The sequence below is a fragment of the Dendrobates tinctorius genome, unplaced genomic scaffold (assembly GCF_039654945.1).
Source record: "Dendrobates tinctorius isolate UK_male_01 unplaced genomic scaffold, ASM3965494v1 ptg000011l, whole genome shotgun sequence".
Classification (NCBI taxonomy): Eukaryota; Metazoa; Chordata; class Amphibia; order Anura; family Dendrobatidae; genus Dendrobates; species Dendrobates tinctorius.
The window spans coordinates 120,331,959-120,358,398 of record NW_027361679.1 but is presented as its reverse complement, the minus strand read 5'-3'; the positions used below and the strand labels follow the sequence as shown (position 1 = coordinate 120,358,398).

General features: G+C 51.2%; 10 pseudogenes; all 10 read right to left on the bottom strand.

The window, feature by feature from the left end:
• Positions 1 to 1,994: 1,994 nt before the first annotated feature.
• Positions 1,995 to 2,113, bottom strand: LOC141059115 (5S ribosomal RNA; annotated as a pseudogene).
• Positions 2,114 to 3,758: 1,645 nt separating this feature from the next.
• Positions 3,759 to 3,877, bottom strand: LOC141051332 (5S ribosomal RNA; annotated as a pseudogene).
• Positions 3,878 to 13,902: 10,025 nt separating this feature from the next.
• LOC141058272 (5S ribosomal RNA) lies at positions 13,903 to 14,021 on the bottom strand (annotated as a pseudogene).
• A 1,433-nt stretch (positions 14,022 to 15,454) lies between these two features.
• LOC141051849 (5S ribosomal RNA) lies at positions 15,455 to 15,573 on the bottom strand (annotated as a pseudogene).
• A 469-nt stretch (positions 15,574 to 16,042) lies between these two features.
• Positions 16,043 to 16,161, bottom strand: LOC141055092 (5S ribosomal RNA; annotated as a pseudogene).
• Positions 16,162 to 16,434: 273 nt separating this feature from the next.
• Positions 16,435 to 16,553, bottom strand: LOC141055083 (5S ribosomal RNA; annotated as a pseudogene).
• Positions 16,554 to 21,718: 5,165 nt separating this feature from the next.
• LOC141056667 (5S ribosomal RNA) lies at positions 21,719 to 21,837 on the bottom strand (annotated as a pseudogene).
• A 665-nt stretch (positions 21,838 to 22,502) lies between these two features.
• Positions 22,503 to 22,621, bottom strand: LOC141051616 (5S ribosomal RNA; annotated as a pseudogene).
• Positions 22,622 to 23,482: 861 nt separating this feature from the next.
• LOC141058594 (5S ribosomal RNA) lies at positions 23,483 to 23,601 on the bottom strand (annotated as a pseudogene).
• Positions 23,602 to 24,266: 665 nt separating this feature from the next.
• On the bottom strand, positions 24,267 to 24,385 carry LOC141058889 (5S ribosomal RNA; annotated as a pseudogene).
• Between the last annotated feature and the right edge of the window lie 2,055 nt (positions 24,386 to 26,440).

The following is a 26,440-nucleotide window of genomic DNA, read 5'->3' as shown; positions in this document are numbered from 1 at the left end:
GGATACACTCGGAAGGGCAAGCTTGGAAATAAAACGTACAAAATGTCAACAGGACCAGTGATTCCCAGCCAGTCTCCCATGCCGGTACTGGCCCGGCCTCAAGCTGCTTAGCGGCTGCGATATGACGAGGGCATGCATATTCAGCATAGAATGGCCGTTGACGGAAGCGTTCCATCTCTGATGTTCTTTTCAAGAAGGATAAACTCGGAAGGGCAAGCTTGGAAATAAAACGTACAAAATGTCAACAGGACCAGGGATTCCCAGCCAGTCTCCCATACCGGTACTGGCCCGGCCTCAACCTGCTGCGATCTGACGAGGGAAGGCATATTCAGCTTAGAATGGCCGTTGACGGAAGCGTGCCATCTCTGACGTTCTTTTCAAGAAGGATAAACTCGGAAGGGCAAGCTTGGAAAAAAAACGTACAAAATGTCAACAGGACCAGGGATTCCCAGCCTGTCTCCCATGCCGGTACTGGCCCTGCCTCAAGCTGCTTAGCGGCTGCGATCTGACGAGGGCATGCATATTCAGCTTAGAATGGCCGTTGACGGAAGCGTGCCATCTCTGACGTTCTTTTCAAGAAGGATAAACTCGGAAGGGCAAGCTTGGAAAAAAAACGTACAAAATGTCAACAGGACCAGGGATTCCCAGCCAGTCTCGCATGCCGGTACTGGCCCTGCCTCAAGCTGCTTAGCGGCTGCGATCTGACGAGGGAATGCATATTCAGCATAGAATGGCCGTTGACGGAAGCGTGTCATCTCTGACGTTCTTTTCAAGAAGGATAAACTCGGAAGGGCAAGCTTGGAAATAAAACGTACAAAATGTCAGCAGGATCAGGGATTCCCAGCCAGTCTCCCATGCCGGTACTGACCCGGCCTCAAGCTGCTTAGCGGCTGCGATCTGACGAGGGCATGCATATTCAGCTTAGAATGGCCGTTAACGGAAGCGTGCCATCTCTGACGTTCTTTTCAAGAAGGATAAACTCGGAAGGGCAAGTTTGGAAAAAAAACGTACAAAATGTCAACAGGACCAGGGATTCCCAGGCAGTCTCCCATGCCGTACTGGCCCGGCCTCTAGCTGCTTAGCGGCTGCGATCTGACGAGGGCATGCATATTCAGCTTAGAATGGCCGTTGACAGAAGCTTGCCATCTCTGACGTTCTTTTCAAGAAGGATAAACTCGGAAGGGCAAGCTTGGAAAAAAAACGTACAAAATGTCAAGAGGACCAGGGATTCCCAGCCAGTCTCCCACGCCGGTACTGGCCCGGCCTCAAGCTGCTTAGCGGCTGCGATCTGACGAGGGAATGCATATTCAGCTTAGAATGGTCGTTGACGGAAGCGTGCCATCTCTGAAGTTCTTTTCAAGAAGGATAAACTCGGAAGGGCAAGCTTGGAAATAAAACGTACAAAATGTCAACAGGACCAGGGATTCCCAGCAAGTCTCCCATGCCGGTACTGGCCCTGCCTCAAGCTGCTTAGCGGCTGCGATCTGACAAGGGCATTCATATTCAGCTTAGAATGGCCGTTGACGGAAGCGTGTCATCTCTGACGTTCTTTTCAAGAAGGATACACTCGGAAGGGCAAGCTTGGAAATAAAACGTACAAAATGTCAACAGGACCAGTGATTCCCAGCCAGTCTCCCATGCCGGTACTGGCCCGGCCTCAAGCTGCTTAGCGGCTGCGATCTGACGAGGGCATGCATATTCAGCTTAGAATGGCCGTTGACGGAAGCGTGCCATCTCTGATGTTCTTTTCAAGAAGGATAAACTCGGAAGGGCAAGCTTGGAAATAAAACGTACAAAATGTCAACAGGACCAGGTATTCCCAGCCAGTCTCCCATGCAGGTACTGGCCCAGCCTCAAGCTGCTTAGCGGCTGCGATCTGACGAGGGAATGCATATTCAGCTTAGAATGGCCGTTGACGGAAGAGTGCCATCTCTGACGTTCTTTTCAAGAAGGATAAACTCGGAAGGGCAAGCTTGGAAAAAAAACGTACAAAATGTCAACAGGACCAGGGATTCCCAGCCAGTCTCCCATGCCGGTACTGGCCCGGCCTCAAGCTGCTTAGCGGCTGCGATCTGATGAGGGCATGCATATTCAGCTTAGAATGGCCGTTGACGGAAGTGTGCCATCTCTGACGTTCTTTTCAAGAAGGATAAACTCGGAAGGGCAAGCTTGGAAAAAAAACGTACAAATTGTCAACAGGACCAGGGATTCCCAGCCAGTCTCCCATGCCGGTACTGGCCCGGCCTCAAGCTGCTTAGCGGCTGCAATCTGACGAGGGCATGCATATTCAGCTTAGAATGGCCATTGACAGAAGCTTGCCATCTCTGACGTTCTTTTCAAGAAGGATAAACTCGGAAGGGCAAGCTTGGAAAAAAAACGTACAAAATGTCAAGAGGACCAGGGATTCCCAGCCAGTCTCCCATGCCGGTACTGGCCCGGCCTCAAGCTGCTTAGCGGCTGCGATCTGACGAGGGCAGGAATATTCAGCTTAGAATGGCCGTTGACGGAAGCGTGCCATCTCTGACGTTTTTTTCAAGAAGGATAAACTCGGAAGGGCAAGCTTGGAAAAAAAACGTACAAAATGTCAACAGGCCAAGGGATTCCCAGCCAGTCTCCCATGCCGGTACTGGCCCGGCCTCAAGCTGCTTAGCGGCTGCGCTCTGACAGGGGCATGCATATTCAGCTTAGAATGGCCGTTGACAGAAGTGTGCCATCTCTGACGTTCTTTTCAAGAAGGATAAACTCGGAAGGGCAAGCTTGGAAAAAAAACGTACAAAATGTCAACAGGACCAGGGATTCCCAGCCAGTCTCCCATGCCGGTACTGGCCCGGCCTCAAGCTGCTTAGTGGCTGCGATGTGACGAGGGCATGCATATTCAGCTTAGAATGGCCGATGATGGAAGCGTGCCATCTCTGACGATTTTTTCAAGAAGGATAAACTCGGAAGGGCAAGCTTGGAAAAAAAACATACAGAATGTCAACAGGACCAGGGATTCCCAGCCAGTCTCCCATGCCGGTACTGGCCCGGCCTCAAGCTGCTTAGAGGCTGCGATCTGACGAGGGAATGCATATTCAGCTTAGAATGGCCGTTGACGGAAGCGTGCCATCTCTGACGTTTTTTTCAAGAAGGATAAACTCGGAAGGGCAAGCTTGGAAATAAAACGTACAAAATGTCAACAGGACCAGGGATTCCCAGCCAGTCTCCCATGCCGGTACTGGCCCGGCCTCAAGCTGCTTAGTGGCTGCGATGTGACGAGGGCATGCATATTCAGTTTAGAATGGCCGTTGACGGACGCGTGCCATCTCTGACGTTCTTTTCAAGAAGGATAAACTCGGAAGGGCAAGCTTGGAAAAAAAACGTACAAAATGTCAACAGGACCAGGGATTCCCAGCCAGTCTCCCATGCCGGTACTGGCCCGGCCTCAAGCTGCTTAGCGGCTGCGATGTGACGAGGGCATGCATATTCAGCTTAGAATGGCCGATGACGGAAGCGTGCCATCTCTGACGTTTTTTTCAAGAAGGATAAACTCGGAAGGGCAAGCTTGGAAAAAAAACATACAGAATGTCAACAGGACCAGGGATTCCCAGCCAGTCTCCCATGCCGGTACTGGCCCGGCCTCAAGCTGCTTAGAGGCTGCGATCTGACGAGGGAATGCATATTCAGCTTAGAATGGCCGTTGACGGAAACGTGCCATCTCTGACGTTCTTTTCAAGAAGGATAAACTCGGAAGGGCAAGCTTGGAAATAAAACGTACAAAATGTCAACAGGACCAGGGATTCCCAGCCAGTCTCCCATGCCGGTACTGGCCCAGCCTCAAGCTGCTTAGCGGCTGCGATCTGACGAGGGCAGGCATATTCAGCTTAGAATGGCCATTGACGGAAGCGTGCCATCTCTGACGTTTTTTTCAAGAAGGATAAACTCGGAAGGGCAAGCTTGGAAAAAAAACGTACAAAATGTCAACAGGACCAGGGATTCCCAGCCAGTCTCCCATGCCGGTACTGGCCCGGCCTCAAGCTGCTTAGCGGCTGCGATCTGAGGAGGGCATGCATATTCAGCTTAGAATGGCCGTTGACAGAAGCGTGCCATCTCTGACGTTCTTTTCAAGAAGGATAAACTCGGAAGGGCAAGCTTGGAAAAAAAACGTACAAAATGTCAACAGGACCAGGGATTCCCAGCCAGTCTCGCATGCCGGTACTGGCCCTGCCACAAGCTGCTTAGCGGCTGCGATCTGACGAGGGCATGCATATTCAGCTTAGAATGGCCGTTGACGGAAGCGTGTCATCTCTGACGTTCTTTTCAAGAAGGATAAACTCGGAAGGGCAAGCTTGGAAATAAAATGTACAATATGTCAACAGGATCAGGGATTTCCAGCCAGTCTCCCATGCCGGTACTGGCCCGGCCTCAAGCTGCTTAGCGGCTGCGATGTGACGAGGGCATGCATATACAGCTTAGAATGGCCGTTGACGGAAGCGTGCCATCTCTGACGTTCTTTTCAAGAAGGATAAACTCGGAAGGGCAAGCTTGGAAAAAAAACGTACAAAAAGTCAACAGGACCAGGGATTCCCAGCCAGTCTCCCATGCCGGTACTGGCCCAGCCTCAAGCTGCTTAGCGGCTGCGATGTGACGAGGGCATGCATATTCAGCTTAGAATGGCCGATGATGGAAGCGTGCCATCTCTGACATTTTTTTCAAGAAGGATAAACTCGGAAGGGCAAGCTTGGAAAAAAAACATACAGAATGTCAACAGGACCAGGGATTCCCAGCCAGTCTCCCATGCCGGTACTGGCCCGGCCTCAAGCTGCTTAGAGGCTGCGATCTGACGAGGGAATGCATATTCAGCTTAGAATGGCCGTTGACAGTAGCGTGCCATCTCTGATGTTCTTTTCAAGAAGGATAAACTCGGAAGGGCAAGCTTGGAAATAAAACGTACAAAATGTCAACAGGACCAGGGATTCCCAGCAAGTCTCCCATGCCGGTACTGGCCCTGCCTCAAGCTGCTTAGCGGCTGCGATCTGACAAGGGCATGCATATTCAGCTTAGAATGCCCGTTGACGGAAGCGTGTCATCTCTGACGTTCTTTTCAAGAAGGATACACTCGGAAGGGCATGCTTGGAAATAAAACGTACAAAATGTCAACAGGACCAGTGATTCCCAGCCAGTCTCCCATGCCGGTACTGGCCCGGCCTCAAGCTGCTTAGCGGCTGCGATCTGAGGAGGGCATGCATATTCAGCTTAGAATGGCCGTTGACGGAAGCGTGCCATCTCTGACGTTCTTTTCAAGAAGGATAAACTCGGAAGGGCAAGCTTGGAAAAAAAACGTACAAAATGTCAACAGGACCAAGGATTCCCAGCCAGTCTCGCATGCCGGTACTGGCCCTGCCTCAAGCTGCTTAGCGGCTGCGATCTGACGAGGGCATGCATATTCAGCTTAGAATGGCCGTTGACGGAAGCGTGTCATCTCTGACGTTCTTTTCAAGAAGGATAAACTCGGAAGGGCAAGCTTGGAAAAAAAACGTACAAAATGTCAACAGGACCAGGGATTCCCAGCCAGTCTCGCATGCTGGTACTGGCCCTGCCTCAAGCTGCTTAGCGGCTGCGATCTGACGAGGGCATGCATATTCAGCTTAGAATGGCCGTTGACGGAAGCGTGTCATCTCTGACGTTCTTTTCAAGAAGGATAAACTCGGAAGGGCAAGCTTGGAAATAAAATGTACAATATGTCAACAGGATCAGGGATTTCCAGCCAGTCTCCCATGCCGGTACTGGCCCGGCCTCAAGCTGCTTAGCGGCTGCGATGTGACGAGGGCATGCATATACAGCTTAGAATGGCCGTTGACGGAAGCGTGCCATCTCTGACGTTCTTTTCAAGAAAGATAAACTCGGAAGGGCAAGCTTGGAAAAAAAACGTACAAAAAGTCAACAGGACCAGGGATTGCCAGCCAGTCTCCCATGCCGGTACTGGCCCAGCCTCAAGCTGCTTAGCGGCTGCGATGTGACGAGGGCATGCATATTCAGCTTAGAATGGCCGATGATGGAAGCGTGCCATCTCTGACATTTTTTTCAAGAAGGATAAACTCGGAAGGGCAAGCTTGGAAAAAAAACATACAGAATGTCAACAGGACCAGGGATTCCCAGCCAGTCTCCCATGCCGGTACTGGCCCGGCCTCAAGCTGCTTAGAGGCTGCGATCTGACGAGGGAATGCATATTCAGCTTAGAATGGCCGTTGACGGTAGCGTGCCATCTCTGATGTTCTTTTCAAGAAGGATAAACTCGGAAGGGCAAGCTTGGAAATAAAACGTACAAAATGTCAACAGGACCAGGGATTCCCAGCAAGTCTCCCATGCCGGTACTGGCCCTGCCTCAAGCTGCTTAGCGGCTGCGATCTGACAAGGGCATGCATATTCAGCTTAGAATGCCCGTTGACGGAAGCGTGTCATCTCTGACGTTCTTTTCAAGAAGGATACACTCGGAAGGGCATGCTTGGAAATAAAACGTACAAAATGTCAACAGGACCAGTGATTACCAGCCAGTCTCCCATGCCGGTACTGGCCCGGCCTCAAGCTGCTTAGCGGCTGCGATCTGACGAGGGCATGCATATTCAGCTTAGAATGCCCGTTGATGGAAGCGTGCCATCTCTGATGTTCTTTTCAAGAAGGATAAACTCGGAAGGGCAAGCTTGGAAATAAAACGTACAAAATGTCAACAGGACCAGGGATTCCCAGCCAGTCTCCCATGCCGGTACTGGCCCGGCCTGAAGCTGCTGCGATCTGACGAGGGCATGCATATTCAGCTTAGAATGGCCGTTGACGGAAGTGTGCCATCTCTGACGTTCTTTTCAAGAAGGATAAACTCGGAAGGGCAAGCTTGGAAAAAAAACGTACAAAATGTCAACAGGACCAGGGATTCCCAGACAGTCTCCCATGCAGGTACTGGCCCAGCCTCAAGCTGCTTAGCAGCTGTGATCTGACGAGGGAATGCATATTCAGCTTAGAATGGCCGTTGACGGAAGCGTGCCATCTCTGACGTTCTTTTCAAGAAGGATAAACTCGGAAGGGCAAGCTTGGAAAAAAAACGTACAAAATGTCAACAGGACCAGGGATTCCCAGCCAGTCTCCCATGCCGGTACTGGCCCGGGCTCAAGCTGCTGCGATCTGACGAGGGCATGCATATTCAGCTTAGAATGGCCGTTGACGGAAGCGTGCCATCTCTGACGTTCTTTTCAAGAAGGATAAACTCGGAAGGGCAAGCTTGGAAAAAAAACGTACAAAATGTCAACAGGACCAGGGATTCGCAGCCAGTCTCCCATGCAGGTACTGGCCCAGCCTCAAGCTGCTTAGCGGCTGCGATCTGACGAGGGAATGCATATTCAGCTTAGAATGGCCGTTGACGGAAGCGTGCCATCTCTGACGTTCTTTTCAAGAAGGATAAACTCGGAAGGGCAAGCTTGGAAAAAAAATGTACAAAATGTCAACAGGACCAGGGATTCCCAGCCAGTCTCCCATGCCGGTACTGGCCCGGCCTCAAGCTGCTTAGCGGCTGCGATCTGACGAGGGGAGGCATATTCAGCTTAGAACAGCCGTTGACGGAAGCGTGCCATCTCTGATGTTTTTTTCAAGAAGGATAAACTCGGAAGGGCAAGCTTGGAAAAAAAACGTACAAAATGTCAACAGGACCAGGGATTCCCAGCCAGTCTCCCATGCCGGTACTGGCCCGGCTTCAAGCTGCTGCGATCTGACGAAGGCAGGCATATTCAGCTTAGAATGGCCGTTGACGGAAGCGTGCCATCTCTGACGTTTTTTTCAAGAAGGATAAACTCGGAAGGGCAAGCTTGGAAAAAAAACGTACAAAATGTCAACAGGACCAGGGATTCCCAGCCAGTCTCCCATGCCGGTACTGGCCCGGCCTCAAGCTGCTTAGCGGCTGCGATCTGACGAGGGCATGCATATTCAGCTTAGAATGGCCGGTGACGGAAGCGTGCCATCTCTGACGTTCTTTTCAAGAAGGATAAACTCGGAAGGTCAAGCTTGGAAATAAAACGTACTAAATGTCAACAGGACCAGGGATTCCCAGCCAGTCTCCCATGCCGGTACTGGCCCAGCCTCAAGATGTTTAGCGGCTGCGATGTGACGAGGGCATGCATATTCAGCTTAGAATGGCCGATGATGGGAGCGTGCCATCTCTGACATTTTTTTCAAGAAGGATAAACTCGGAAGGGCAAGCTTGGAAAAAAAACATACAGAATGTCAACAGGACCAGGGATTCCCAGCCAGTCTCCCATGCCGGTACTGGCCCGGCCTCAAGCTGCTTAGAGGCTGCGATCTGACGAGGGAATGCATATTCAGCTTAGAATGGCCGTTGACGGAAGCGTGCCATCTCTGACGTTCTTTTCAAGAAGGATAAACTCGGAAGGGCAAGCTTGGAAAAAAAACATACAGAATGTCAACAGGACCAGGGATTCCCAGCCAGTCTCCCATGCCGGTACTGGCCCGGCCTCAAGCTGCTTAGAGGCTGCGATCTGACGAGGGAATGCATATTCAGCTTAGAATGGCCGTTGACGGAAACGTGCCATCTCTGACGTTCTTTTCAAGAAGGATAAACTCGGAAGGGCAAGCTTGGAAATAAAACGTACAAAATGTCAACAGGACCAGGGATTCCCAGCCAGTCTCCCATGCCGGTACTGGCCCAGTCTCAAGCTGCTTAGCGGCTGCGATCTGACGAGGGAAGGCATATTCAGCTTAGAATGGCCATTGACGGAAGCGTGCCATCTCTGACGTTTTTTTCAAGAAGGATAAACTCGGAAGGGCAAGCTTGGAAAAAAAACGTACAAAATGTCAACAGGACCAGGGATTCCCAGCCAGTCTCCCATGCCGGTACTGGCCCGGCCTCAAGCTGCTTAGCGGCTGCGATCTGAGGAGGGCATGCATATTCAGCTTAGAATGGCCGTTGACGGAAGCGTGCCATCTCTGACGTTCTTTTCAAGAAGGATAAACTCGGAAGGGCAAGCTTGGAAAAAAAACGTACAAAATGTCAACAGGACCAGGGATTCCCAGCCAGTCTCGCATGCCGGTACTGGCCCTGCCTCAAGCTGCTTAGCGGCTGCGATCTGACGAGGGCATGCATATTCAGCTTAGAATGGCCGTTGACGGAAGCGTGTCATCTCTGACGTTCTTTTCAAGAAGGATAAACTCGGAAGGGCAAGCTTGGAAATAAAATGTACAATATGTCAACAGGATCAGGGATTTCCAGCCAGTCTCCCATGCCGGTACTGGCCCGGCCTCAAGCTGCTTAGCGGCTGCGATGTGACGAGGGCATGCATATACAGCTTAGAATGGCCGTTGACGGAAGCGTGCCATCTCTGACGTTCTTTTCAAGAAGGATAAACTCGGAAGGGCAAGCTTGGAAAAAAAACGTACAAAAAGTCAACAGGACCAGGGATTCCCAGCCAGTCTCCCATGCCGGTACTGGCCCAGCCTCAAGCTGCTTAGCGGCTGCGATGTGACGAGGGCATGCATATTCAGCTTAGAATGGCCGATGATGGAAGCGTGCCATCTCTGACATTTTTTTCAAGAAGGATAAACTCGGAAGGGCAAGCTTGGAAAAAAAACATACAGAATGTCAACAGGACCAGGGATTCCCAGCCAGTCTCCCATGCCGGTACTGGCCCGGCCTCAAGCTGCTTAGAGGCTGCGATCTGACGAGGGAATGCATATTCAGCTTAGAATGGCCGTTGACAGCAGCGTGCCATCTCTGATGTTCTTTTCAAGAAGGATAAACTCGGAAGGGCAAGCTTGGAAATAAAACGTACAAAATGTCAACAGGACCAGGGATTCCCAGCAAGTCTCCCATGCCGGTACTGGCCCTGCCTCAAGCTGCTTAGCGGCTGCGATCTGACAAGGGCATGCATATTCAGCTTAGAATGCCCGTTGACGGAAGCGTGTCATCTCTGATGTTCTTTTCAAGAAGGATACACTCGGAAGGGCATGCTTGGAAATAAAACGTACAAAATGTCAACAGGACCAGTGATTCCCAGCCAGTCTCCCATGCCGGTACTGGCCCGGCCTCAAGCTGCTTAGCGGCTGCGATCTGAGGAGGGCATGCATATTCAGCTTAGAATGGCCGTTGACGGAAGCGTGCCATCTCTGACGTTCTTTTCAAGAAGGATAAACTCGGAAGGGCAAGCTTGGAAAAAAAACGTACAAAATGTCGACAGGACCAGGGATTCCCAGCCAGTCTCGCATGCCGGTACTGGCCCTGCCTCAAGCTGCTTAGCGGCTGCGATCTGATGAGGGCATGCATATTCAGCTTAGAATGGCCGTTGACGGAAGCGTGTCATCTCTGATGTTCTTTTCAAGAAGGATAAACTCGGAAGGGCAAGCTTGGAAATAAAATGTACAATATGTCAACAGGATCAGGGATTTCCAGCCAGTCTCCCATGCCGGTACTGGCCCGGCCTCAAGCTGCTTAGCGGCTGCGATTTGACGAGGGCATGCATATACAGCTTAGAATGGCCGTTGACGGAAGCGTGCCATCTCTGACGTTCTTTTCAAGAAGGATAAACTCGGAAGGGCAAGCTTGGAAAAAAAACGTACAAAAAGTCAACAGGACCAGGGATTCCCAGCCAGTCTCCCATGCAGGTACTGGCCCAGCCTCAAGCTGCTTAGCGGCTGCGATGTGACGAGGGCATGCATATTCAGCTTAGAATGGCCGATGATGGAAGCGTGCCATCTCTGACATTTTTTTCAAGAAGGATAAACTCGGAAGGGCAAGCTTGGAAAAAAAACATACAGAATGTCAACAGGACCAGGGATTCCCAGCCAGTCTCCCATGCCGGTACTGGCCCGGCCTCAAGCTGCTTAGAGGCTGCGATCTGACGAGGGAATGCATATTCAGCTTAGAATGGCCGTTGACAGTAGCGTGCCATCTCTGATGTTCTTTTCAAGAAGGATAAACTCGGAAGGGCAAGCTTGGAAATAAAACGTACAAAATGTCAACAGGACCAGGGATTCCCAACAAGTCTCCCATGCCGGTACTGGCCCTGCCTCAAGCTGCTTAGCGGCTGCGATCTGACGAGGGCATGCATATTCAGCTTAGAATGCCCGTTGATGGAACCGTGCCATCTCTGATGTTCTTTTCAAGAAGGATAAACTCGGAAGGGCAAGCTTGGAAATAAAACGTACAAAATGTCAACAGGACCAGTGATTCCCAGCCAGTCTCCCATGCCGGTACTGGCCCGGCCTCAAGATGCTTAGCGGCTGCGATCTGACGAGGGCATGCATATTCAGCTTAGAATGCCCGTTGATGGAACCGTGCCATCTCTGATGTTCTTTTCAAGAAGGATAAACTCGGAAGGGCAAGCTTGGAAATAAAACGTACAAAATGTCAACAGGACCAGGGATTCCCAGCCAGTCTCCCATGCCGGTACTGGCCCGGCCTGAAGCTGCTGCGATCTGACGAGGGCATGCATATTCAGCTTAGAATGGCCGTTGACGGAAGTGTGCCATCTCTGACGTTCTTTTCAAGAAGGATAAACTCGGAAGGGCAAGCTTGGAAAAAAAACGTACAAAATGTCAACAGGACCAGGGATTCCCAGACAGTCTCCCATGCAGGTACTGGCCCAGCCTCAAGCTGCTTAGCGGCTGCGATCTGACGAGGGAATGCATATTCAGCTTAGAATGGCCGTTGACGGAAGCGTGCCATCTCTGACGTTCTTTTCAAGAAGGATAAACTCAGAAGGGCAAGCTTGGAAAAAAAACGTACAAAATGTCAACAGGACCAGGGATTCCCAGCCAGTCTACCATGCCGGTACTGGCCCGGCCTCAAGCTGCTTAGCGGCTGCGATCTGAGGAGGGCATGCATATTCAGCTTAGAATGGCCGTTGACGGAAGCGTGCCATCTCTGACGTTCTTTTCAAGAAGGATAAACTCGGAAGGGCAAGCTTGGAAAAAAAACGTACAAAATGTCAACAGGACCAGGGATTCCCAGCCAGTCTCGCATGCTGGTACTGGCCCTGCCTCAAGCTGCTTAGCGGCTGCGATCTGACGAGGGCATGCATATTCAGCTTAGAATGGCCGTTGACGGAAGCGTGTCATCTCTGACGTTCTTTTCAAGAAGGATAAACTCGGAAGGGCAAGCTTGGAAATAAAATGTACAATATGTCAACAGGATCAGGGATTTCCAGCCAGTCTCCCATGCCGGTACTGGCCCGGCCTCAAGCTGCTTAGCGGCTGCGATGTGACGAGGGCATGCATATACAGCTTAGAATGGCCGTTGACGGAAGCGTGCCATCTCTGACGTTCTTTTCAAGAAAGATAAACTCGGAAGGGCAAGCTTGGAAAAAAAACGTACAAAAAGTCAACAGGACCAGGGATTGCCAGCCAGTCTCCCATGCCGGTACTGGCCCAGCCTCAAGCTGCTTAGCGGCTGCGATGTGACGAGGGCATGCATATTCAGCTTAGAATGGCCGATGATGGTAGCGTGCCATCTCTGACATTTTTTTCAAGAAGGATAAACTCGGAAGGGCAAGCTTGGAAAAAAAACATACAGAATGTCAACAGGACCAGGGATTCCCAGCCAGTCTCCCATGCCGGTACTGGCCCGGCCTCAAGCTGCTTAGAGGCTGCGATCTGACGAGGGAATGCATATTCAGCTTAGAATGGCCGTTGACGGTAGCGTGCCATCTCTGATGTTCTTTTCAAGAAGGATAAACTCGGAAGGGCAAGCTTGGAAATAAAACGTACAAAATGTCAACAGGACCAGGGATTCCCAGCAAGTCTCCCATGCCGGTACTGGCCCTGCCTCAAGCTGCTTAGCGGCTGCGATCTGACAAGGGCATGCATATTCAGCTTAGAATGCCCGTTGACGGAAGCGTGTCATCTCTGACGTTCTTTTCAAGAAGGATACACTCGGAAGGGCATGCTTGGAAATAAAACGTACAAAATGTCAACAGGACCAGTGATTACCAGCCAGTCTCCCATGCCGGTACTGGCCCGGCCTCAAGCTGCTTAGCGGCTGCGAAATGACGAGGGCATGCATATTCAGCTTAGAATGCCCGTTGATGGAAGCGTGCCATCTCTGATGTTCTTTTCAAGAAGGATAAACTCGGAAGGGCAAGCTTGGAAATAAAACGTACAAAATGTCAACAGGACCAGGGATTCCCAGCCAGTCTCCCATGCCGGTACTGGCCCGGCCTGAAGCTGCTGCGATCTGACGAGGGCATGCATATTCAGCTTAGAATGGCCGTTGACGGAAGTGTGCCATCTCTGACGTTCTTTTCAAGAAGGATAAACTCGGAAGGGCAAGCTTGGAAAAAAAACGTACAAAATGTCAACAGGACCAGGGATTCCCAGACAGTCTCCCATGCAGGTACTGGCCCAGCCTCAAGCTGCTTAGCGGCTGTGATCTGACGAGGGAATGCATATTCAGCTTAGAATGGCCGTTGACGGAAGCGTGCCATCTCTGACGTTCTTTTCAAGAAGGATAAACTCGGAAGGGCAAGCTTGGAAAAAAAACGTACAAAATGTCAACAGGACCAGGGATTCTCAGCCAGTCTCCCATGCCGGTACTGGCCCGGGCTCAAGCTGCTGCGATCTGACGAGGGCATGCATATTCAGCTTAGAATGGCCGTTGACGGAAGCGTGCCATCTCTGACGTTCTTTTCAAGAAGGATAAACTCGGAAGGGCAAGCTTGGAAAAAAAACGTACAAAATGTCAACAGGACCAGGGATTCGCAGCCAGTCTCCCATGCAGGTACTGGCCCAGCCTCAAGCTGCTTAGCGGCTGCGATCTGACGAGGGAATGCATATTCAGCTTAGAATGGCCGTTGACGGAAGCGTGCCATCTCTGACGTTCTTTTCAAGAAGGATAAACTCGGAAGGGCAAGCTTGGAAAAAAAACGTACAAAATGTCAACAGGACCAGGGATTCCCAGCCAGTCTCCCATGCCGGTACTGGCCCGGCCTCAAGCTGCTTAGCGGCTGCGATCTGACGAGGGCAGGCATATTCAGCTTAGAATGGCCGTTGACGGAAGCGTGCCATCTCTGATGTTTTTTTCAAGAAGGATAAACTCGGAAGGGCAAGCTTGGAAAAAAAACGTACAAAATGTCAACAGGACCAGGGATTCCCAGCCAGTCTCCCATGCCGGTACTGGCCCGGCTTCAAGCTGCTGCGATCTGACGAAGGCAGGCATATTCAGCTTAGAATGGCCATTGACGGAAGCGTGCCATCTCTGACGTTTTTTTCAAGAAGGATAAACTCGGAAGGGCAAGCTTGGAAAAAAAACGTACAAAATGTCAACAGGACCAGGGATTCCCAGCCAGTCTCCCATGCCGGTACTGGCCCGGCCTCAAGCTGCTTAGCGGCTGCGATCTGACGAGGGCATGCATATTCAGCTTAGAATGGCCGGTGACGGAAGCGTGCCATCTCTGACGTTCTTTTCAAGAAGGATAAACTCGGAAGGTCAAGCTTGGAAATAAAACGTACTAAATGTCAACAGGACCAGGGATTCCCAGCCAGTCTCCCATGCCGGTACTGGCCCAGCCTCAAGATGTTTAGCGGCTGCGATGTGACGAGGGCATGCATATTCAGCTTAGAATGGCCGATGATGGAAGCGTGCCATCTCTGACATTTTTTTCAAGAAGGATAAACTCGGAAGGGCAAGCTTGGAAAAAAAACATACAGAATGTCAACAGGACCAGGGATTCCCAGCCAGTCTCCCATGCCGGTACTGGCCCGGCCTCAAGCTGCTTAGAGGCTGCGATCTGACGAGGGAATGCATATTCAGCTTAGAATGGCCGTTGACGGAAGCGTGCCATCTCTGACGTTCTTTTCAAGAAGGATAAACTCGGAAGGGCAAGCTTGGAAATAAAACGTACAAAATGTCAACAGGACCAGGGATTCCCAGCAAGTCTCCCATGCCGGTACTGGCCCTGCCTCAAGCTGCTTAGCGGCTGCGATCTGACAAGGGCATGCATATTCAGCTTAGAATGGCCGTTGACGGAAGCGTGTCATCTCTGACGTTCTTTTCAAGAAGGATACACTCGGAAGGGCAAGCTTGGAAATAAAACGTACAAAATGTCAACAGGACCAGTGATTCCCAGCCAGTCTCCCATGCCGGTACTGGCCCGGCCTCAAGCTGCTGCGATCTGACGAGGGCATGCATATTCAGCTTAGAATGGCCGTTGACGGAAGCGTGCCATCACTGACGTTCTTTTCAAGAAGGATAAACTCGGAAGGGCAAGCTTGGAAAAAAAACGTACAAAATGTCAACTGGACCAGGGATTCCCAGCCAGTCTCCCATGCAGGTACTGGCCCAGCCTCAAGCTGCTTAGCGGCTGCGATCTGACGAGGGAATGCATATTCAGCTTAGAATGGCCGTTGACGGAAGAGTGCCATCTCTGACGTTCTTTTCAAGAAGGATAAACTCGGAAGGGCAAGCTTGGAAAAAAAACGTACAAAATGTCAACAGGAACAGGGATTCCCAGCCAGTCTCCCATGCCAGTACTGGCCCGGCCTCAAGCTGCTTAGCTGCTGCGATCTGACGAGGGCAGGCATATTCAGCTTAGAATGTCCGTTGATGGAAGCGTGACATCTCTGACGTTCTTTTCAAGAAGGATAAACTCGGAAGGGCAAGCTTGGAAAAAAAACGTACAAAATGTCAACAGGACCAGGGATTCCCAGCCAGTCTCGCATGCCGGTACTGGCCCTGCCTCAAGCTGCTTAGCGGCTGCGATCTGACGAGGGCATGCATATTCAGCTTAGAATGGCCGTTGACGGAAGCGTGTCATCTCTGACGTTCTTTTCAAGAAGGATAAACTCGGAAGGGCAAGCTAGGAAATAAAACGTACAAAATGTCAACAGGATCAGGGATTCCCAGCCAGTCTCCCATGCCGGTACTGGCCCTGCCTCAAGCTGCTTAGCGGCTGCGATCTGACGAGGGCATGCATATTAAGCTTAGAATGGCCGTTGACGGAAGCGTGCCATCTCTGACGTTCTTTTCAAGAAGGATAAACTCGGAAGGGCAAGCTTGGAAAAAAAACGTACAAAATGTCAACAGGACCAGGGATTCCCAGCCAGTCTCCCATGCCGGTACTGGCCCGGCCTCAAGCTGCTTAGCGGCTGCGATCTGACGAGGGCATGCATATTCAGCTTAGAATGGCCGTTGACAGAAGCTTGCCATCTCTGACGTTCTTTTCAAGAAGGATAAACTCGGAAGGGCAAGCTTGGAAAAAAAACGTACAAAATGTCAACAGGACCAGGGATTCCCTGCCAGTCTCCCATGCCGGTACTGGCCCGGCCTCAAGCTGGTTAGCGGCTGCGATCTGACGAGGGAAGGCATATTCAGCTTAGAATGGCCGTTGACGGAAGCGTGCCATCTCTGACGTTTTTTTCAAGAAGGATAAACTCGGAAGGGCAAGCTTGGAAAAAAAACGTACAAAATGTCAACAGGACCAGGGATTCCCAGCCAGTCTCCCATGCCGGTACTGGCCCGGCCTCAAGCTGCTTAGCGGCTGCGATCTGACGAGGGCATGCATATTCAGCTTAGAATGGCCGTTGACAGAAGCTTGCCATCTCTGACGTTCTTTTCAAGAAGGATAAACTCGGAAGGGCAAGCTTGGAAAAAAAACGTACAAAATGTCAACAGGACCAGGGATTCCCTGCCAGTCTCCCATGCCGGTACTGGCCCGGCCTCAAGCTGGTTAGCGGCTGCGATCTGACGAGGGAAGGCATATTCAGCTTAGAATGGCCGTTGACGGAAGCGTGCCATCTCTGACGTTTTTTTCAAGAAGGATAAACTCGGAAGGGCAAGCTTGGAAAAAAAACGTACAAAATGTCAACAGGACCAGGGATTCCCAGCCAGTCTCCCATGCCGGTACTGGCCCGGCCTCAAGCTGCTTAGCGGCTGCGATCTGACAAGGGCATGCATATTCAGCTTAGAATGGCCGTTGACGGAAGCGTGCCATCTCTGACGTTCTTTTCAAGAAGGATAAACTCGGAAGGGCAAGCTTGGAAAAAAAACGTACAAAATGTCAACAGGACCAGGGATTCCGAGCCAGTCTCCCATGCCGGTACTGGCCCGGCCTCAAGCTGCTTAGCGGCCGCGATGTGACGAGGGCATGCATATTCAGCTTAGAATGGCCGATGATGGAAGCGTGCCATCTCTGACGTTTTTTTCAAGAAGGATAAACTCGGAAGAGCAAGCTTGGAAAAAAAACATACAGAATGTCAACAGGACCAGGGATTCCCAGCCAGTCTCCCATGCCGGTACTGGCCCGGCCTCAAGCTGCTTATAGGCTGCGATCTGACGAGGGAATGCATATTCAGCTTAGAATGGCCGTTGACGGAAGCGTGCCATCTCTGACGTTTTTTTCAAGAAGGATAAACTCGGAAGGGCAAGCTTGGAAATAAAACATACAAAATGTCAACAGGACCAGGGATTCCCAGCCAGTCTCCCCTGCCGGTACTGGCCCAGCCTCTAGCTGCTTAGCGGCTGCGATGTGACGAGGGCATGCATATTCAGTTTAGAATGGCCATTGATTGAAGCGTGCCATCTCTGACGTTCTTTTCAAGAAGGATAAACTCGGAAGGGCAAGCTTGGAAAAAAAACGTACAAATTGTCAACAGGACCAGGGATTCCCAGCCAGTCTCCCATGCCGGTAATGGCCCGGCCTCAAGCTGCTTAGCGGCTGCGATGTGACGAGGGCATGCATATTCAGCTTAGAATGGCCGATGACGGAAGCGTGCCATCTCTGACGTTTTTTTCAAGAAGGATAAACTCGGAAGGGCAAGCTTGGAAAAAAAACATACAGAATGTCAACAGGACCAGGGATTCCCAGCCAGTCTCCCATGCCGGTACTGGCCGGGCCTCAAGCTGCTTAGAGGCTGCGATCTGACGAGTGAATGCATATTCAGCTTAGAATGGCCGTTGACGGAAGCGTGCCATCTCTGACGTTCTTTTCAAGAAGGATAAACTCGGAAGGGCAAGCTTGGAAATAAAACGTACAAAATGTCAACAGGACCAGGGATTCCCAGCCAGCCTCCCATGCCGGTACTGGCCCAGCCTCAAGCTGCTTAGCAGCTGCGATCTGACGAGGGCAGGCATATTCAGCTTAGAATGGCCGTTGACGGAAGCGTGCCATCTCTGACGTTTTTTTCAAGAAGGATAAACTCGGAAGGGCAAGCTTGGAAAAAAAACGTACAAAATGTCAACAGGACCAGAGATTCCCAGCCAGTCTCCCATGCCGGTACTGGCCCAGCCTCAAGCTGCTTAGCGGCTGCGATCTGACGAGGGCATGCATATTCAGCTTAGAATTGCCGTTGACGGAAGCGTGCCATCTCTGACGTTCTTTTCAAGAAGGATAAACTCGGAAGGGCAAGCTTGGAAAAAAAACGTACAAAATGTCAACAGGACCAGGGATTCCCAGCCAGTCTCCCATGCCGGTACTGGCCCGGCCTCAAGCTGCTTAGCGGCTGCGATCTGACAAGGGCATGCATATTCAGCTTAGAATGGCCGTTGACGGAAGCGTGCCATCTCTGACGTTCTTTTCAAGAAGGATAAACTCGGAAGGGCAAGCTTGGAAAAAAAACGAACAAAATGTCAACAGGACCAGGGATTCCGAGCCAGTCTCCCATGCCGGTACTGGCCCGGCCTCAAGCTGCTTAGCGGCCGCGATGTGACGAGGGCATGCATATTCAGCTTAGAATGGCCGTTGATGGAAGCGTGCCATCTCTGACGTTTTTTTCAAGAAGGATAAACTCGGAAGGGCAAGCTTGGAAAAAAAACATACAGAATGTCAACAGGACCAGGGATTCCCAGCCAGTCTCCCATGCCGGTACTGGCCCGGCCTCAAGCTGCTTAGAGGCTGCGATCTGACGAGGGAATGCATATTCAGCTTAGAATGTCCGTTGACGGAAGCGTGCCATCTCTGACGTTTTTTTCAAGAAGGATAAACTCGGAAGGGCAAGCTTGGAAATAAAACATACAAAATGTCAACAGGACCAGGGATTCCCAGCCAGTCTCCCCTGCCGGTACTGGCCCAGCCTCTAGCTGCTTAGCGGCTGCGATGTGACGAGGGCATGCATATTCAGTTTAGAATGGCCATTGATGGAAGCGTGCCATCTCTGACGTTCTTTTCAAGAAGGATAAACTCGGAAGGGCAAGCTTGGAAAAAAAACGTACAAAATGTCAACAGGACCAGGGATTCCCAGCCAGTCTCCCATGCCAGTAATGGCCCGGCCTCAAGCTGCTTAGCGGCTGCGATGTGACGAGGGCATGCATATTCAGCTTAGAATGGCCGATGACGGAAGCGTGCCATCTCTGACGTTTTTTTCAAGAAGGATAAACTCGGAAGGGCAAGCTTGGAAAAAAAACATACAGAATGTCAACAGGACCAGGGATTCCCAGCCAGTCTCCCATGCCGGTACTGGCCCGGCCTCAAGCTGCTTAGAGGCTGCGATCTGACGAGTGAATGCATATTCAGCTTAGAATGGCCGTTGACGGAAGCGTGCCATCTCTGACGTTCTTTTCAAGAAGGATAAACTCGGAAGGGCAAGCTTGGAAATAAAACGTACAAAATTTCAACAGGACCAGGGATTCCCAGCCAGCCTCCCATGCCGGTACTGGCCCAGCCTCAAGCTGCTTAGCGGCTGCGATCTGACGAGGGCAGGCATATTCAGCTTAGAATGGCCGTTGACGGAAGCGTGCCATCTCTGACGTTTTTTTCAAGAAGGATAAACTCGGAAGGGCAAGCTTGGAAAAAAAACGTACAAAATGTCAACAGGACCAGAGATTCCCAGCCAGTCTCCCATGCCGGTACTGGCCCAGCCTCAAGCTGCTTAGCGGCTGCGATCTGACGAGGGCATGCATATTCAGCTTAGAATGGCCATTGACGGAAGCGTGCCATCTCTGACGTTCTTTTCAAGAAGGATAAACTCGGAAGGGCAAGCTTGGAAAAAAAACGTACAAAATGTCAACAGGACCAGGGATTCCCAGCCAGTCTCGCATGCCGGTACTGGACCTGCCTCAAGCTGCTTAGCGGCTGCGATCTGACGAGGGCATGCATATTCAGCTTAGAATGGCCGTTGACAGAAGCGTGCCATCTCTGACGTTCTTTTCAAGAAGGATAAACTCGGAAGGGCAAGCTTGGAAATAAAACGTACAAAATGTCAACAGGACCAGGGATTCCCAGCCAGTCTCCCATGCCGGTACTGGCCCTGCCTCAAGCTGCTTAGCGGCTGCGATCTGACAAGGGCATGCATATTCAGCTTAGAATGGCCGTTGTCGGAAGCGTGTCATCTCTGACGTTCTTTTCAAGAAGGATACACTCGGAAGGGCAAGCTTGGAAATAAAACGTACAAAATGTCAACAGTACCAGTGATTCCCAGCCAGTCTCCCATGCCGGTACTGGCCCGGCCTCAAGCTGCTTAGCGGCTGCGATCTGACGAGGGCATGCATATTCAGCTTAGAATGGCCGTTGATGGAAGCGTGCCATCTCTGATGTTCTTTTCAAGAAGGATAAACTCGGAAGGGCAAGCTTGGAAATAAAACGTACAAAATGTCAACAGGACCAGGGATTCCCAGCCAGTCTCCCATGCCGGGACTGGCCCGGCCTCAAGCTGCTGCGATCTGACGAGGGCATGCAAATTCAGCTTAGAATGGCCGTTGACGGAAGCGTGCCATCTCTGACGTTCTTTTCAAGAAGGATAAACTCGGAAGGGCAAGCTTGGAAAAAAAACGTACAAAATGTCAACAGGACCAGGGATTCCCAGCCAGTCTCCCATGCCGGCACTGGCCCGACCTCAAGCTGCTTAGCGGCTGCGATCTGATGAGGGCAGGCATATTCAGCTTAGAATGGCCGTTGACGGAAGCGTGCCATCTCTGACGTTTTTTTCAAGAAGGATAAACTCGGAAGGGCAAGCTTGGAAAAAAAACGTACAAAATGTCAACAGGACCAGGGATTCCCAGCCAGTCTCCCATGCCGGTACTGGCCCTGCCTCAAGCTGCTTAGCGGCTGCGATCTGACGAGGGCATGCATATTCAGCATAGAATGGCCGTTGACGGAAGCGTGCCATCTCTGACGTTCTTTTCAAGAAGGATAAACTCGGAAGGGCAAGCTTGGAAAAAAAACGTAAAAAATGTCAACAGTACCAGGGATTCCCAGCCAGTCTCGCATGCCGGTACTGGCCCTGCCTCAAGCTTCTTAGCGGCTGCGATCTGACGAGGGCATGCATATTCAGCATAGAATGGCCGTTGACGGAAGCGTGTCATCTCTGACGTTCTTTTCAAGAAGGATAAACTCGGAAGGGCAAGCTTGGAAATAAAACGTACAAAATGTCAACAGGATCAGGGATTCCCAGCCAGTCTCCCATGCCGGTACTGGCCCGGCCTCAAGCTGCTTAGCGGCTGCGATCTGACGAGGGCATGCATATTCAGCTTAGAATGGCCGTTGACGGAAGCGTGCTATCTCTGACGTTCTTTTCAAGAAGGATAAACTCGGAAGGGCAAGCTTGGAAAAAAAACGTACAAAATGTCAACAGGACCAGGGATTCCCAGCCAGTCTCCCATGCCAGTAATGGACCGGCCTCAAGCTGCTTAGCGGCTGCGATCTGACGAGGGCATGCATATTCAGCTTAGAATGGCCGTTGACAGAAGATTGCCATCTCTGACGTTCTTTTCAAGAAGGATAAACTCGGAAGGGCAAGCTTGGAAAAAAAACGTACAAGATGTCAAGAGGACCAGGGATTCCCAGCCAGTCTCCCATTCCGGTACTGGCCCGGCCTCAAGCTGCTTAGCGGCTGCGATCTGACGAGGGCAGGCATATTCAGCTTAGAATGGCCGTTGACGGAAGCGTGCCATCTCTGACGTTTTTTTCAAGAAGGATAAACTCGGAAGGGCAAGCTTGGAAAAAAAACGTACAAAATGTCAACAGGACCAGGGATTCCCAGCCAGTCTCCCATGCCGGTACTGGCCCGGCCTCAAGCTGCTTAGCGGCTGCGATCTGACAAGGGCATGCATATTCAGCTTAGAATGGCCGTTGACGGAAGCATGCCATCTCTGACGTTCTTTTCAAGAAGCATAAACTCGGAAGGGCAAGCTTGGAAAAAAAACGTACAAAATGTCAACAGGACCAGGGATTCCCAGCCAGTCTCCCATGCCGGTACTGGCCCGGCCTCAAGCTGCTTAGCGGCTGCGATGTGACGAGGGCATGCATATTCAGCTTAGAATGGCCGATGATGGAAGCGTGCCATCTCTGACGATTTTTTCAAGAAGGATAAACTCGGAAGGGCAAGCTTGGAAAAAAAACATACAGAATGTCAACAGGACCAGGGATTCCCAGCCAGTCTCCCATGCTAGCACTGGCCCGGCCTCAAGCTGCTTAGAGGCTGCGATCTGACGAGGGAATGCATATTCAGCTTAGAATGGCCGTTGCCGGAAGCGTGCCATCTCTGACGTTCTTTTCAAGAAGGATAAACTCGGAAGGGCAAGCTTGGAAATAAAACGTACAAAATGTCAACAGGACCAGGGATTCCCAGCAAGTCTCCCATCCCGGTACCGGCCCGGCCTCAAGCTGCTTAGCGGCTGCGATCTGATGAGGGCAGGCATATTCAGCTTAGAATGGCCGTTGACGGAAGCGTGCCATCTCTGACGTTTTTTTCAAGAAGGATAAACTCGGAAGGGCAAGCTTGGAAAAAAAACGTACAAAATGTCAACAGGACCAGGGATTCCCAGCCAGTCTCCCATGCCGGTACTGGCCCGGCCTCAAGCTGCTAAGCGGCTGCGATCTGACGAGGGCATGCATATTCAGCTTAGAATGGCCGTTGACGGAAGCGTGCCATCTCTGACGTTCTTTTCAAGAAGGATAAACTCGGAAGGGCAAGCTTGGAAAAAAAACGTACAAAATGTCAACAGGACCAGGGATTCCCAGCCAGTCTCGAATGCCGGTACTGGCCCTGCCTCAAGCTGCTTAGCGGCTGCGATCTGACGAGGGCATGCATATTCAGCTTAGAATGGCCATTGACGGAAGCGTGTCATCTCTGACGTTCTTTTCAAGAAGGATAAACTCGGAAGGGCAAGCTTGGAAATAAAACGTACAAAATGTCAACAGGATCAGGGATTCCCAGCCAGTCTCCCATGCCGGTACTGGCCCTGCCTCAAGCTGCTTAGCGGCTGCGCTCTGACGAGGGCATGCATATTCAGCTTAGAATGGCCGTTGACGGAAGCGTGCCATCTCTGACGTTCTTTTCAAGAAGGATAAACTCGGAAGGGCAAGCTTGGAAAAAAAACGTACAAAATGTCAACAGGACCAGGGATTCCCAGCCAGTCTCCCATGCCGGTACTGGCCCGGCCTCAAGCTGCTTAGCGGCTGCGATCTGACGAGGGCATGCATATTCAACTTAGAATGGCCGTTGACAGAAGCTTGCCATCTCTGACGTTCTTTTCAAGAAGGATAAACTCGGAAGGGCAAGCTTGGAAAAAAAACGTACAAAATGTCAACAGGACCAGGGATTCCCAGCCAGTCTCCCATGCCGGTACTGGCCCGGCCTCAAGCTGCTTAGCGGCTGCGATCTGACGAGGGCAGGCATATTCAGCTTAGAATGGCCATTGACGGAAGCGTGCCATCTCTGACGTTTTTTTCACGAAGGATAAACTCGGAAGGGCAAGCTTGGAAAAAAAACGTACAAAATGTCAACAGGACCAGGGATTCCCAGCCAGTCTCCCATGCCGGTACTGGCCCGGCCTCAAGCTGCTTAGCGGCTGCGATGTGACGAGGGCATGCATATTCAGCTTAGAATGGCCGATGATGGAAGCGTGCCATCTCTGACGATTTTTTCAAGAAGGATAAACTCGGAAGGGCAAGCTTGGAAAAAAAACATACATCATGTCAACAGGACCAGGGATTCCCAGCCAGTCTCCCATGCCGGTACTGGCCCGGCCTCAAGCTGCTTAGAGGCTGCGATCTGACGAGGGAATGCATATTCAGCTTAGAATGGCCGTTGACGGAAGCGTGCCATCTCTGACGTTCTTTTCAAGAAGGATAAACTCGGAAGGGCAAGCTTGGAAATAAAACGTACAAAATGTCAACAGGACCAGGGATTCCCAGCCAGTCTCCCATGCCGGTACTGGCCCAGCCTCAAGCTGCTTAGCGGCTGCGATCTGACGAGGGAAGGCATATTCAGCTTAGAATGGCCGTTGACGGAAGCATGCCATCTCTGACGTTTTTTTCAAGAAGGATAAACTCGGAAGGGCAAGCTTGGAAAAAACACGTACAAAATGTCAACAGGACCAGGGATTCCCAGCCAGTCTCCCATTCTGGTACTGGCCCAGCCTCAAGCTGCTTAGCTGCTGCGATCTGACGAGGGCATGCATATTCAGCTTAGAATGGCCGTTGACGGAAGCGTGCCATCTCTGACGTTCTTTTCAAGAAGGATAAACTCGGAAGGGCAAGCTTGGAAAAAAACCGTACAAAATGTCAACAGGACCAGGGATTCCCAGCCAGTCTCGCATGCCGGTACTGGCCCTGCCTCAAGCTGCTTAGCGTCTGCGATCTGACGAGGGCATGCATATTCAGCTTAGAATGGCCGTTGACAGAAGCGTGCCATCTCTGACGTTCTTTTCAAGAAGGATAAACTCGGAAGGGCAAGCTTGGAAATAAAACGTACAAAATGTCAACAGGACCAGGGATTCCCAGCCAGTCTCCCATGCCGGTACTGGCCCAGCCTCAAGCTGCTTAGCGGCTGCGATCTGACGAGGGCATGCATATTCAGCTTAGAATGGCCGTTGACAGAAGATTGCCATCTCTGACGTTCTTTTCAAGAAGGATAAACTCGGAAGGGCAAGCTTGGAAAAAAAACGTACAAGATGTCAAGAGGACCAGGGATTCCCAGCCAGTCTCCCATGCCGGTACTGGCCCGGCCTCAAGCTGCTTAGCGGCTGCGATCTGACGAGGGCAGGCATATTCAGCTTAGAATGGCCGTTGACGGAAGCGTGCCATCTCTGACGTTTTTTTCAAGAAGGATAAACTCGGAAGGGCAAGCTTGGAAAAAAAACGTACAAAATGTCAACAGGACCAGGGATTCCCAGCCAGTCTCCCATGCCGGTACTGGCCCGGCCTCAAGCTGCTTAGCGGCTGCGATGTGACGAGGGCATGCATATTCAGCTTAGAATGGCCGATGATGGAAGCGTGCCATCTCTAACGATTTTTTCAAGAAGGATAAACTCGGAAGGGCAAGCTTGGAAAAAAAACATACAGAATGTCAACAGGACAAGGGATTCCCAGCCAGTCTCCCATGCTGGCACTGGCCCGGCCTCAAGCTGCTTAGAGGCTGCGATCTGACGAGGGAATGCATATTCAGCTTAGAATGGCCGTTGACGGAAGTGTGCCATCTCTGACGTTCTTTTCAAGAAGGATAAACTCGGAAGGGCAAGCTTGGAAATAAAACGTACAAAATGTCAACAGGACCAGGGATTCCCAGCAAGTCTCCCATGCAGGTACTGGCCCTGCATCAAGCTGCTTAGCGGCTGCGATCTGACAAGGGCATGCATATTCAGCTTAGAATGGCCGTTGACGGAAGCGTGTCATCTCTGACGTTCTTTTCAAGAAGGATACACTCGGAAGGGCAAGCTTGGAAATAAAACGTACAAAATGTCAACAGGACCAGTGATTCCCAGCCAGTCTCCCATGCCGGTACTGGCCCGGCCTCAAGCTGCTTATCGGCTGCGATCTGACGAGGGCATGCATATTCAGCTTAGAATGGCCGTTGACGGAAGCGTGCCATCTCTGATGTTCTTTTCAAGAAGGATAAACTCGGAAGGGCAAGCTTGGAAATAAAATGTACAAAATGTCAACAGGACCAGGGATTCCCAGCCAGTCTCCCATGCCGGGACTGGCCCGGCCTCAAGCTGCTGCGATCTGACGAGGGCATGCATATTCAGCTTAGAATGGCCGTTGACGGAAGCGTGCCATCTCTGACGTTCTTTTCAAGAAGGATAAACTCGGAAGGGCAAGCTTGGAAAAAAAACGTACAAAATGTCAACAGGACCAAGGATTCGCAGCCAGTCTCCCATGCAGGTACTGGCCCAGCCTCAAGCTGCTTAGCGGCTGCGATCTGACGAGGGCATGCATATTCAGCTTAGAATGGCCATTGACGGAAGCGTGCCATCTCTGACGTTCTTTTCAAGAAGGATAAACTCGGAAGGGCAAGCTTGGAAAAAAAACGTACAAAATGTCAACAGGACCAGGGATTCCCAGCCAGTCTCGCATGCCGGTACTGGACCTGCCTCAAGCTGCTTAGCGGCTGCGATCTGACGAGGGCATGCATATTCAGCTTAGAATGGCCGTTGACAGAAGCGTGCCATCTCTGACGTTCTTTTCAAGAAGGATAAACTCGGAAGGGCAAGCTTGGAAATAAAACGTACAAAATGTCAACAGGACCAGGGATTCCCAGC